The sequence below is a fragment of the Etheostoma spectabile genome, chromosome 21 (assembly GCF_008692095.1).
Source record: "Etheostoma spectabile isolate EspeVRDwgs_2016 chromosome 21, UIUC_Espe_1.0, whole genome shotgun sequence".
NCBI lineage: Eukaryota > Metazoa > Chordata > Actinopteri > Perciformes > Percidae > Etheostoma > Etheostoma spectabile.
In genome coordinates, this window is record NC_045753.1 from 5358473 (window position 1) to 5371979 (window position 13507).

The window sequence follows — 13507 nt, forward strand, 5'->3', positions numbered from 1 at the left end:
CCTGCATTCAAGAGCAAAAAGCTTTTAAGCAGCACATTTTGAGCTGCTTCAGCAAATGACAAAAAATGAAAAAAAGAGGCGGATTGGGTCTTAATCCTTCTCCCTGCGGGTCTCACTTACTGGTGCCATTCACCTTCTTTTGGTTTTTGTAATTGAATCCTAGTTTAGTTTCAGTTCAGTTTTATTTATAGTGTCAAGTCATAACAAGAGTTATCTCCAGACACTTTACAGATAGAATAGGTCTAGACCCCACTCTATAATTTACAACCGTTCTAGTAGTTCCCTCCAGAGCAAGCGACAGTGCCTTTCACTTTTAATCATTTCATTTAATTTAATATTTCAGCACCCTTGGTAATATGCTCCATAATTAAAATAATAACTATCATAATTAGGATTTACTCCTGCATACTTTGCACTCTTCATTGCACTATTGCCTCGACCATCATATCATCATCATATTTTTCTGTTTATAGCGTGTATATATTAGTGTGTATATTAGTGTGTATATATTAGTGTAAACATATTAGTATGTATATATTAGTGTGTGTATATTTGTGTCTATATTAATGTGTATGTATATATTAGTGTGTATATTTGTGTGTATATATTAGTGAGTAAATATTAGTGTGTGTATATTAGTGAGTATATATTAGTGTGTATTTATAAGTGTGTATATTAGTGTTGTATATATAAGTGTATATATTTGTGTGTGTATTTTAGTGTGCAAATTAGGTGTATTATTATGTGTGTGTATGTTAGGGTGTATTATTTGTGTGTGTTTAATAGTGAGTATATTAGTGTTTATTATTAGTGTGTGTATATAGTGTGTATATATTAGTGTGTATATTTTAGTGTGCAAATTAGTGTGTATTTATTAGTGTGTGTATGTTAGTGTGTATATATTTGTGTGTGTTTAATTAGTGTGTATATTAGTGTATATATTTTAGTGTGTATTTATTAGTGTGTATATATTAGTGTGTATATGTTAGTTTGTATATATTAGTGTGTATAGTTAGGTGTGTATATTACTGTGTATATATTAGGGTGTGTAAATTAGCGAGTATATATTAGCGTGTGGTATTAGTGTGTATTATTAGTGAGTATATATTAGTGTGTGTATATAAAGTGAGTAGCCATATGTGTATATTACTGTGTATATGTTATTGAGTATATTAGTGTGTATATATTAGTGAGTAGCCTATATGTGTAATATTAGTATGTGTATATTAGTGTGTGTATATTAGTGAGTAGCCTATATGTGTATATGTTACTGTGTATATTAGTTTGTGTATATTAGTGAGTATATATTATTGTGTGTGTATTAGTGAGTAGCCTATATGTGTATATATTAGTGAGTATATATTATGAGTATTATTAGTGTGTATATATTAGTGAGTAGCCTATATGTGTAATATTAGTATGTGTATATTAGTGTGTGTATATTAGTGAGTAGCCTATGTGTATATGTTACTGTGTATATATTAGTTTGTGTATATTAGTGAGTATATATTATTGTGTGTGTATTAGTGAGTAGCCTATATGTGTATATATTAGTGAGTATATATTAGTGAGTAGCCTATATGTGTATTATTAGTGAGTATATATTAGTGAGTAGCCTAAATGTGTATATATTTGTGTGGTGTATATTAGTGAATAGCCTATATGTGTATATATTAGTGAGTATATTTTAGTGTGTGTATATTAGCGTGTATATATTAGTGTGTTATATTAGTTAGATATATTAGTGTGTAATATATTAGTGTGTGTTATAGTGTGTATATATTAGTGTGTATATATAGTGAGTAGCCTATATGTGTATTAGTGTGTTTATATTAGTGAGTATATATTAGTGTGTATATATTAGTGTGTGTATATTAGTGTGTATATATAGTGTGTATATATTAGTGAGTAGCCTATAGGTGTATTAGTGTGTTTATATTAGTGTGTATATATTAGTGTGTATATATTAGTGTGTGTATATTAGTGTGTATATATTAGTGAGTAGCCTATATGTGTATTAGGAGTATGATATAGTGTGTATATTAGTGTGTGTATATTAGTGAGTAGCCTATATGTGTATTAGTGAGTATATATTAGTGTGTATATATTAGTGTGTGTATATTAGTGAGTAGCCTATATGTGTATTAGTGAGTATATATTAGTGTGTATATATTAGTGTGTATATATTGGTTGTTTTGTATGTTTAAGCGCACTGTGAGCAATGATGATCCAAAGCAAAATTCCTCATATGTGTCCTCATACCTGGCAAATAAAGCTGATTCTGATTATGATGCACACATATTTCAACGTGTGGCATCAACCCGACAGCCCGATCCCCCTCGTGCCCTTATGGCGTGTCATAACAATGAGGCAGCATCTGACTCGGAGAGATGAAATGCTGATTAACCCCTCGCTGCCCTCCGCTTGACACCCAGCGGACTATCACTCTGCGCTCAGATCAGACCGCTTCCTAATCTAGAGGAAGACTTTGACCTGTTCCCTCTCTCTCTGTCCTCCCGCGTGTGTGCGTTATAAAAAATAATATCTCCCAGTGGGTTCAAACTTGGGTCAGTAGCGACAGGCGGAGGGACGCGCGCACACGCGCGCGCAAGGTTATCCCCGGGCTACGCCGCATGAAAAGTAAACAGCGAGAGAAAGCGCTCATCTGCCGGGGCCCACCCCCTCATCTGCATTGGTCTCCGGTTTCTTTACGCCCTGATAAACAGGAGTGTTTATTTGCGGGCAGGGTCGTCAAAACAGCAGTTGGCTGCTGCTTTTCAACGAACCCTTTTTCCGGGTGTCCTGGCTGACTGTGTAGGAAGAGGGCGCCCTGGGGGTTCCCCCTGGGGGAAGCACCCATCTGCCGTCACAGTCACAAAAAAGGCCGGAACAAATTGATTTTCCCATCAGGTTTGGGGGTAAAATCCCTGTGATTTTTCCTTTGTATTCATTTCAAATATAAAGTCCAATTCTAGATTTAAGTCGAATTTGAGGAAAAAAAATTTTATTCTCTTTCTGGGTTTTAAAGTCGAATTTTTTCAGAATAAATCAAAGTTCACATTGGGGCCTAATATTCCCCCTGTTTAATCCTTTCCAAAAGGTGCCTGGAAAAGGCATCAAACCCCCCAACTGCCGGGCCTTTTGGGGCGCCCTCCCCACAAGACACTCTCCCATTTAGTGAGGGTGAAATTTCGGGCCTGTGTGTAATAACAACAGGTGTAAATGTAATGTCCCTAAAATATACTTTAATTATTTTTATTATTTTTTTTATTTATATTATTATTATACTTTTTAGGGGAGGTTTAAAAAAAAAGAAAAAGGGGTTTTCTTTTTTTAAGAAAAATTTTCTTAAAAGAACAACTAAATTAAAAAAAAACTTCAAAAAAATTTCCCAAACAGTATTAAAGAAAATTTTTATAGTTTAATATAAATAAAAAAATTTTTTAAAAAAAAATTTTAACCCCTAGCTTCCATTTATTGAAATTCATTCGGAAATTTAAAAAAAAAACAAAAAAACTATTAAACTTCAAACGCATATTAAACGTCTTGGTTCAATGCAAAAAAATTTAATTTAAAAGCTCCAATTTTTTGCTAAATACAGTTAAAAAATTAGCTTTCCGTCAAACAGAACAAGAGCAAGAAATTTTAATATGTACAAATTTTGGAATACGTCTGGGTTCAGGTTTTTAAGCCCAGAACCTGAGCCCAAATGAACCCCAAAAAGCGGCGGGGGGAAATTTTACAAGAAAGGTGTTAGATTAAAGCCCTCCCAAACAATTTCAACAATCATAAACCTTTGCCGTCGGGGAAGTTTTGGGAATTTCAGACACAGGAGGGGGCCCCTGTAGGACTGTCCCCCCCCGGGCACACCGAGGTTTGAGTTTTTTTACGCCCCCCGCCCCCCCCGGGAATGCGGTGAGCTCCCCGCAGGCACCGTCCATGCCGCGTCCACGTGTCTGTGGTTCACCCCAGGCCAGGGGGGGAGAAAAAGATCCACACCCCCACTTTAAAAGCGAAATATCTGCCCTTTTTAGGTTCATAATTTTATTTTGAGGTGTACCAAAAGGGTTTCATTTTTTTATAAAACACCAATTTGCGTGCAGATTCTGTTTTTTCCCTGGTGTTTGGGTCTCTGTTTTTTACGAGGAGCGTTCACTTTATCCTTTTGTTGGGGGGGAATTCAAATAGGGGAAGATCCCCTCAGAGATAAATCTTTCTCCACTTTTTGGTCAGTCCAAGGGTGGATTAGTGGGAGATATTTAGAGAGGGGCCCCCTTTTGGAAAAACCGCAGAAAAGGGACAGGAATATTTTTTGGGATTGTGGCAAATGGGGAGTTGTGCTGTGTAATAGCAGCATGCGATGTGCTCGGTTAGCCCCCTGTCTCGGTAGTGACGCAGAAAACTTGGAGACTTTGAAAAGCTCCCTGGAGACTGAAAGGGAACAACATTTAGAAAATTATTTTTTTAAAAAAGCATTGATGTTCCCCCCCCCCCCCCCCCCCAATTTTTATGGTGTGGGAAACACCAAGACACAAAAAAAACACCCCGAAAACCCCAAAAAGATTTTTTTTTATAAAGGGGGACTTTAAGACATAAAATTAGAGCTTGACAACGCTGAAACGACAAAAAATTAAAAAGGTATTTTGAAAATACAAAGCTTTTTTAAAGGGATAAAGTTTTTAACATTTATACTGTTTCGCCCGTGGGTCAGTGGTAGATGGTTGGTGGTTAGACACCTGGCCCTGCAGCCCCATGTCAAAGTGTCCTTGGGCAAGACACTGAACCTGTGCCATCGGAGTGTAAATGTGTGTGAGTGTGTATCAGATGAGCAGGTGGACACCTTGTACGGCAGCCTCGGCCACAGTGTAAGAATGTGAATGGTACTATGTAAAAGCGCTTTGAGTAGACTGGAAAAAGCTCTATATAAGAACAGTCCATTTACATTTAGGCTACTAAAAATTGAATCCAATAAACAACATATGAATGTACAAATCCTTGTCTGTGTTCAGACAGAGAGCAGCGGGTGATGCGTGTTCAGGGTGAGTGGGTTTCCAGCTGGTCATGTTGGAGCTGGTGAGTTTTTCTCATCACAGTGTGAATGTGTGAAACAGGATTCTGCTGTTCAGGTGTGATACAGCAGGGAGGAGGAGGGGGGGGGGGGGGGATGGTTGAAGGGAAGTTCAACCGTGGAGAATGATTCCTAGGTCTACACCTTACCGTGCTGCTCCATAAATTCCCATGCACAGCATACAGTTCATACAGTATGTATGGATATGACTGCAAAGGTGCACTTAAATTGCGACTTCCATTTTGTTTGTTTTTGTGATCAAATGTCATTTCTTTTCTTTTCCTAAAGAAACAGCTGAGAACATTTTGCCTCACTCTCCCCACAAAATCCAAACCGGTGTCGACCCCCCCACCCCCAAGAGCTCCGGATGAGTTAAAGCAATACAGCATCATACATTACTTGCATCGTGGGGTGGTAGTAGCTTAGTCCATAGGGAGTTGGGTTGGGAACCGGAGGGTTACTAGTCGTACGGACCAAAGTATTGTTTGTAATTGTTTGTATCCTTTCATTTCTGAATAGTCAGCCCAGTCTCACGGCAGTTCGTAAATTGGTCACGTTATTTAATCTATATTATCACGATAATGTTGTTATTTTCGTGTGCTTATCACGATTTTTACCTGCTCTTAATTATGCTGTTATAGTTTTAGACTGCTGGAGAACTTCCTTTGACTCACTGAATTGAATTTTGAATTGTTGGGTCTTTGTAAATTATATAGTGTGGTCTAGACCTACTCTATCTGCAAAGTGTCTTGAGATAACTCTGGTTATGAATTGATACTCTAAATCAGGGGTGCTCATTAGGTCGATCGCGATCTACCGGTCGATCGCCAAGGCGGTGGGGGTAGATCGCATGGCATTAAAAAATAAATAAAGATGTCAGCCTATCATCCATCTTCACAATGCCAATATTCTATTTGTCACTTGATTGACATACAGGACAACCAGTCTAACGTCTGATATTTTCGTCAGCCAATCATCCATCCTTACTATGACATTTGTCACTTGATTGACATACAGGACAACCAGTCTAACGTCTGATTTTTTTCATGGGTCAGCACTCAGCACGCATGTGCATGCAGCAGCGGCAAAATTCCAGTAAGCAAGCGAGTTTGCCGAGTTAGCCTAGCTAAGTTATATCTAATAATCTAAAAAAAAACGGTATAAAAATGAGTGGGGTAGCTGGACCAAAGTAAAAAGCCAAAAAACTTACCACTTCCATACAGAATGGGAGGAGGACTTTTTTTTCACAATGTCTATTCAAAGGCATTTGCCTCATCTGCAAATCTACCATTGCTATTCAGAAGAAGGGAAATGTGGAGCGGCATTTTCGGACTGTTCATAAAAGCTACGACACTGAGTTCCCTCCGAAAAGTGAATGAGAAGGAGAAAGGTGAAAGAACTAAAATCCCAGCTGTCTGGACAGCAGGCCTTTTTCTCACAGCTTACCACGAAAGCAAAGACCGCCACCGAAGCATCGTTCCGGGTGAGTCACATCATCGTTAAACACAAGAAATCCTTCCAAGACGGAGAGATGATTAAAGAGGCATTTATTGAAGCGGCTGATTCGTTGTTTCAAGACTTGAAAAACAAACCTGACATAGTATCTTCAATCAAATCTCTCAGCTGTCAAGAAGTACAGTTACACGGCGCTGTGAAGCAATGGGCCGAGGATGTGACCGAGAAACTTAGGAGGGATATCGCAGACTGCGAGTGTTTCTCACTGCAATTAGACGAGTCTACAGACGTGAGTGACACAGCCCAGTTGTGCATTTTTATTCGTATGGTGTTTACCGATATGACTGCAAAAGAGGAGCTGTTAACAGTACTGCCTATGAAAGAACACACGCGGGGAGAGGACATTTTTCAGTCTTTCAAGAACTTTATTGAGAAAACTCAGCTTCCAGTGTGCAAATTGGTGTCCATTACCACGGACGGTGCGCCCGCAATGGTTGGCCGCTCAAATGGATTTATTGACAAATGCAGGGAGGATGATGCCTTCCCCGACTTCCTCAATTACCACTGCATAATACACCAACAAGCGTTATGCACAAAAATGCTCAACATGAAAGAGATAATGGATGTGGCAACGAAAATTGCCTGTTCTATTTGCGCCAGATCTCTTCAAAGACGGCTGTTCCGTGTGCATCTGGAGAAGGCGGACTGTGACCACACTGAATTGTTGCTACACACTGACGTAAGATGGCTTAGTCGAGGGAAATTCTTGCAAAGATTTCGAGAGCTCTGTCCAGAGATTAAAGAGTTTTTATTTGTATCTAAAAATGCTGAATACAACCAGCTAAATGACGATCAGTGGCTACTAGACTTAGCCTTTTTAACCGATCTGACCAACATGTTGAATGACCTTAATGTGAACTGCAAGGAAAAGACAAAACAGTGGTCAATATGATCAGCTCAGTCAATGCGTTCAAACGAAAAATGCAACATCTCTGCGCAAAGCTGCAGCGCCATGATTTGGCAAACTTTCAGAACCTCATGTCAGAACTGGAGACACAAGGGAAGGCATGTGCGCAACTTGACAATGGACGCTACACAGAGCAGATTGAAAAACTGTCTGTCAGACTTTAACAAACGGTTTCAAGACTTTGCATTATTGGAGCCAGTTGCTACATTCATGTGCTACCCTTTTCGGGAAGATGCTGAGGTGGATTTACTTGCATCAAAAATTGCAACACTTTTTCATCTGAACTCGTCTGGAGTGGAGGATGAGATCTCTACACTGCAAGCTGACATTGAGCTAAGTCTAGGGCTCATGGACAGTTTTGGAACTTGCTGACAGAGGAAAAGTACCCCAACATGAGAAAATGTGCTACCTCCTTGACCGCATTGTTTGGCTCCACTTATTTATGTGAGTCAGCCTTTTCCCACATGAAGATTATTAAGTCCAAATACCGTTCGAACATGACTGATGATCATTGGAAATGTGCTTGAGGCTGGCTATCAGCAGCTACTGTCCGGACTATGCATCCTGGCTGATTCCATTCAGGGCAAGTCGTCAGAGTGAGGTGATGACAAAAAAAATGTACGGTTGTATTGTGCATTAGGGTTAATGCAGTTATGCAAGGTACACCCACTTATATTGCACATATCATTTTCAATATATTTATGAATAAGTATATGTTTTTTGCATTTTTATAGTAGGTAGATCATTTTGACTTGGTCATTTTAAAAGTAGCTCGCAAGCTGAAAAAGTGTGGTCATCCCTGCTCTAAATAATGTCCTTATGGACACATAAATACTTGGAACATATCAAAAGAAAAAGTACTCATTCTGAAACTATTGATGTGTTTACATGTAGCAGCACCCCAGGGGTTGTCTGAATAATCCAAATACTACTGGGTAGGCCTATAGTTTACAGAAATATGTCTGTCATGAAATTGAGCTTGTATTTTGTAGTTTAAACATAAGCCTAGTAGAATGAACTGTGAGTTACTTACTACATTGTACAGAGTACAGTTCCTCTGAAATGTAGTGGGTACTATCAGTAACTTAAAACTGCATTTAAATATAGTACCTGAGTAAATGTAACTACTTTCTATCTCTAAGCTCAGGCAGCGTGTCTCTGTTTAACCCTCATGTTGTTTTCCCGCCGACCTGCAATTTTTGTTTTTTTCTGGTCAAAATTTCAAATGAAAAACCTTTTATCAATGTTTTGGTCGTCTTTTTCGACCCTTTTGTGTCTTTACCCTAAGGTTTTTGTAACTTTTTCAACGTTTTGTTGACTTTATTTGAGCATTTTGAAATGTTTGTGTTTTTTTTGCCCCAAATTTTTAAAGCAATTGTTTTTCCATTTGTCAATTTTTTTTTTTTTTTTTTTTTTTTTTAAGTTGTCATTTTTTAGTCACTTTTATGACATTGTCTTTTTTGAATTTTTTTTTTGTCACACACAATTTCTTTATCAATGACTTTATTCTCCAAATGCTATAAAATTGACAAAAACACCCAAATTCAATGAAAGTAGCAACTGATTATTTATTTAACTTGTGAGGAGCGTTGTTGGGAACCATCCACGTTACTTTTTTGGACAATTTGTTTAAAAGAAACCCAAATTTGGGATATAGAAAGTTTTTGAAAAGGGGTGAAATTTGACCCGAAGACAACAGGAGGGTTAAGATCTAATGAAGCAGATCCAGTGATGATGGATTCACTCCTCAGACATCTGTAAAAGTGTATACTGTTATCACACACACACTTCAACCATTTTTTTATGTCCGCATGATGTATGTCCAAAATGTTACAGGGACACAAATATTACAGCTGCAGTACAATACGCAACAAGCGATGCATGCACATGTGTTTGGATCTCTCGTCCCCCAGACTGGCTGGCTGTCCGGCTTGTAACCCTGACATCTCAGTGAACTCTCACAATCAACAAGTTCACTGTCCATCAAACAGAGAGAGAGAAGAGGAGAGACGAGAGGAGAGAGAAGAGGAGGAGAGAGAGAGGGAGACGAGAGAGAGAGAGAGAGAGAGAGAGAGGAGAGGAGAGAGAGGATACACTAATAAAATTAGCTTATTAACTGTATGACACTGGTGGTCCCATGTTCGAGACTGAGTATAAGTGCCCTCTACATTAGGCCAATGTGCCCTTCCAGTGGGAAAAATGTGAAGAAGTGCACTCTAGGGTGCCCTTCCTGTGGGGAAAAAAAACTGGAAATTGTCCACTAGGGTGCCCTTTAAATGGGGAAAATGTGTTAATGTGGCAAAATGCAAATAAAACCTTCCCCTCACACTCTCAAGATTCCCCAGGCTCGGAGAGGCCAAGCACAGCAACTATTCCCCTTCGTACTGCCAGCCCGAAGAAGCCCAGGGCTGATGCAGACAGGGAGTCCAGCACCTGCCCTCTCAGCCTCTCCAGAAGTCCTAGAGATTTCACACCTGACTCCTGTGACAGCTGCTGGGTTGTTCCCGCCCAACCCATCGTCACAAGTGGCCCAGCGCCATAATGGATCAGAGGGTTGTGGAAAGAAGGCTCCTCCCACACTCATGGGCCTGGCCCTACACCCCCACCCCCTACTGAATGGACCACCAGCAGAAAGGAAACAGTCCCATGGTATCCACAGCCCCCTGGCTCAAGTCCAATGCCATTTGGAACAGTCTTTGGAACACAGCCTGTGCTGGGTCTCCTCAGCCAATATCTGCAAATCCACCAAATTGTGCCACAGCAAAGATGCCACTAAATTGTAGAATATAAGTGTCTGACTTCTGTATGAAATCTGACTGAGAAAGCCCATTTCTGCTTTGCCAACCTGGTGGCTACACGATAGAATCCCAGTTCCTACTGACCCAGCCCTCTGAGCCCATTTTCCCCCCAACACCTTCAGCCCCTCCCTGCTCTACTCTAAGCACTCATATGGCGGTTTTCCACTGCGTGGTATCTACTCGACTCGCCTCGACTCTACTCGCCTTTTTTGGTTTTCCATTACGAAAAAAAGTCCCTGGGACCCGCTACCAGGTACTTTTTTTAGTACTACCTCAGTCGAGGTTCCAAGCGAGCTGAGGCGATACTAAAAGGTGACGTGGAAACCTGCAGACTGCTGGTTGGTCGGATCACTGCGTTTTTAGCAAACAAGAGTGCGGAGTGTGTGTCCAGAACAAACGGGACATTTAAAAAAAAATCTAGCCAGACATCGACAGATTATCTACTCTCTGCACTATTCTCACTTATCAACTGTTCAATATTAAGTACTATTAGGAGCTTTATGTCGTTTCCAATATTGCACACTGTCACTTTAAAAAAACAAGACAATATATCAAAGAAAAGTTTTTATTTAGCTTTTCAAGTAGCATCAAACCCTCCCGTACATCCCGGCCTTCTTCCTCTGTACCCTGTGACAGTGTCCCCCCCCGGCTCTGCTGTCCCAGATGCATCCCAGTCACAAGCCTCTTCATGAGTCTCAGAAAGATAATACGATAATAAGAAGGTGCGGGACCTCACACAACAACTCCCCACTTCTCTCCAAGTTCACTTTGGCTGACACGGCCCTTAAATAAATCTGACCAAAACAAACACCATTCCTAATGAAAGACAATGTTGCTCTGTAACTGCTGGATCTATACATAGGCAATTGGTATATCATATCCACTTTATGGTGATAATATGTAGCTTAACATATGCATTTAAACATGGGCCACTTGGTGTTAAAACCCTAATATCACTCTCATGGCTCTTCATGCTGGAGAATACCTCAGTGCATTTGCACTGATTTACTCTCTTACTCTACACTCTATGGTAACTGCTTTTCTTGACTTCTGGGATTTGTAGTTTTAGGTGCAAATCTAAGGTGCATTCCCAGCGGATCCTGGTTCAGCACGGGGTCACTCACTGTTTGTCTGCTGACATCATTCTCTCTTTTGGTGTCTCTGTCCATCTCTGTAGAGACTGTTGTGGGATACTATGGGATCCGTGGTTGGGATGCACCTGATGGTGTGTGGCACAGGTGTCAATTTCAGTGGGGGATATTGGGGGTACGTACCCCCAATATTTAGAAGATGTAGATTTTTCCCCTCCTTCAAACAACCTACGCCCTAGGATTGTGGGTTACTTTGGCTTCCGTTGTTGGTGTTAGCCATGCTGTTGTAAACACACGCTGTCATCGTCGTAGTCCAGGTTATCATTGTTATATCTAGTAACATAAAACAGTGAATAATATACAGACTTCAACAGGAGAGACTGTAATAACTACCCACGTAAGAGAGTTGAGTAATAATGGTTAGACCATGCCTCCATAATTAGCTGAGAGTCCAGAGTTACCAGTGTGTTTAAGCTGAATTAGTCTCAACATAGTCTTGCATTGCCAGAGCTATCCACAGCGCTGCGTAGTAAGGTCTGGGCCCTCCACACATACACTCCATAGGAGAAAAAACACTGAATTATTGGCTTTTTTTTTTTTTTTAAACCAATCACAATTGTCATAGGCGGCTCTAAGTTCAGGACCGAGGGGGTAAGCGAGAATCCAGAAAGCGTACCTCCTATGGGGAGATGAGTCTAACAAGCCATCACTTTTCGCTAACATTCCATTGACTCCCATTCATTTTGGCGCCACTTTGTCAGCAAATAACTTCACGCTATTTGTCCTTTGTTTATTTCTAAAGAAACATGACAATATATAAAAGGCTCCTTTACCTAGTATCTCACGTTATGGCTCCATAGCAGCTATTTTTTTGTAAGAATAGATTGTGTCATGACCACGTGACTTGCTGTCGCACAGTAGAAAAATTACCGTATAGTCAGGAGAAGCTTGCAGGCAATCTGGGGGACGTGGAGGCAAGTTTAATTACTAATGTTAACAAGCATTTTAGTTAGTGATAATCAGCCATATGAATTAATTTCCAATATATCAAGTTCTATGCATCATCTCTGCTGATTGGGAATGATTGAGATTTCTCTTTGCACAGCTACCAGAAGACTTACAACTTTCAGACAGGTTGCTCACGTCGCATCTACGTCGTCGAGCTCAGTTGGAGGCTGCGCAGTAACGCATCATCCGAATTTTCTCCAAAACGTGCCATTTTCAGCGTGTTGAAGTTTGTTGTTGTTTACGAAGAGAACAGAGTTAGACAATGGCAACACACACACACACACACACACACACACACACACACACACACAACACACACACACACACAACGGAACATCAGGCGGCAGTGATCATGCTGGAAATTCATTGATCCATAATACAAACCCCAATTCTGATAAAGTTGGATTGTGTTGTGTAAAACGTAAATAAGAACAGAATACAGTGATTTGCAAATCCTTTTCAACCTACATGCTATTGAATACACTACCAAGACAACACTGATAAACTTGATACATTTTTTGACTCAATTTGAATTTGATCTTCCCCCGTACCCCAAGCAGCCACAACACTTATTTTGTTGTCACAATGTATTTATTTGACATTAAACTAAATACATTAAAAATCACTTATGGTTAAACAGACAGTATGTAACTTAAATAAAGCTTCAGGGTGGCCTACCACGAAAATAACAAACAAAACAACACTGTCTAGAAAGTAAGATATTAACCAAAAAAAAACAAAATATGGCCAAAAGAATAACAATGACTTACCTCCCTAACTGAGAAAACACATCTGGAGGTCCACCCATATAATGGGAAACAGAAAAGTACTAATCTAACAACAACCTAACAAAGACAACGTGTGGCTGGTTGGGAGGAGAGGAGGATGAGGAGGATGAGGAATCTCCAGTAATCGACAGCTGCAGCCAATCAGGGGTCGGGCATAGCTGCTTCCACCAATCATCCCCAAGCAACGGCATAGCGCTATTTGCATGAAAAGTAAAAACACAGGGCACATGCACACACACACCTTTCGTTTTAACAACACACAATAAGCGTTAGGGAACTGAGGACGTTGTTGAAGCTCTGGAGGGGGAATTTCTTTCCCATTTTTTCACACT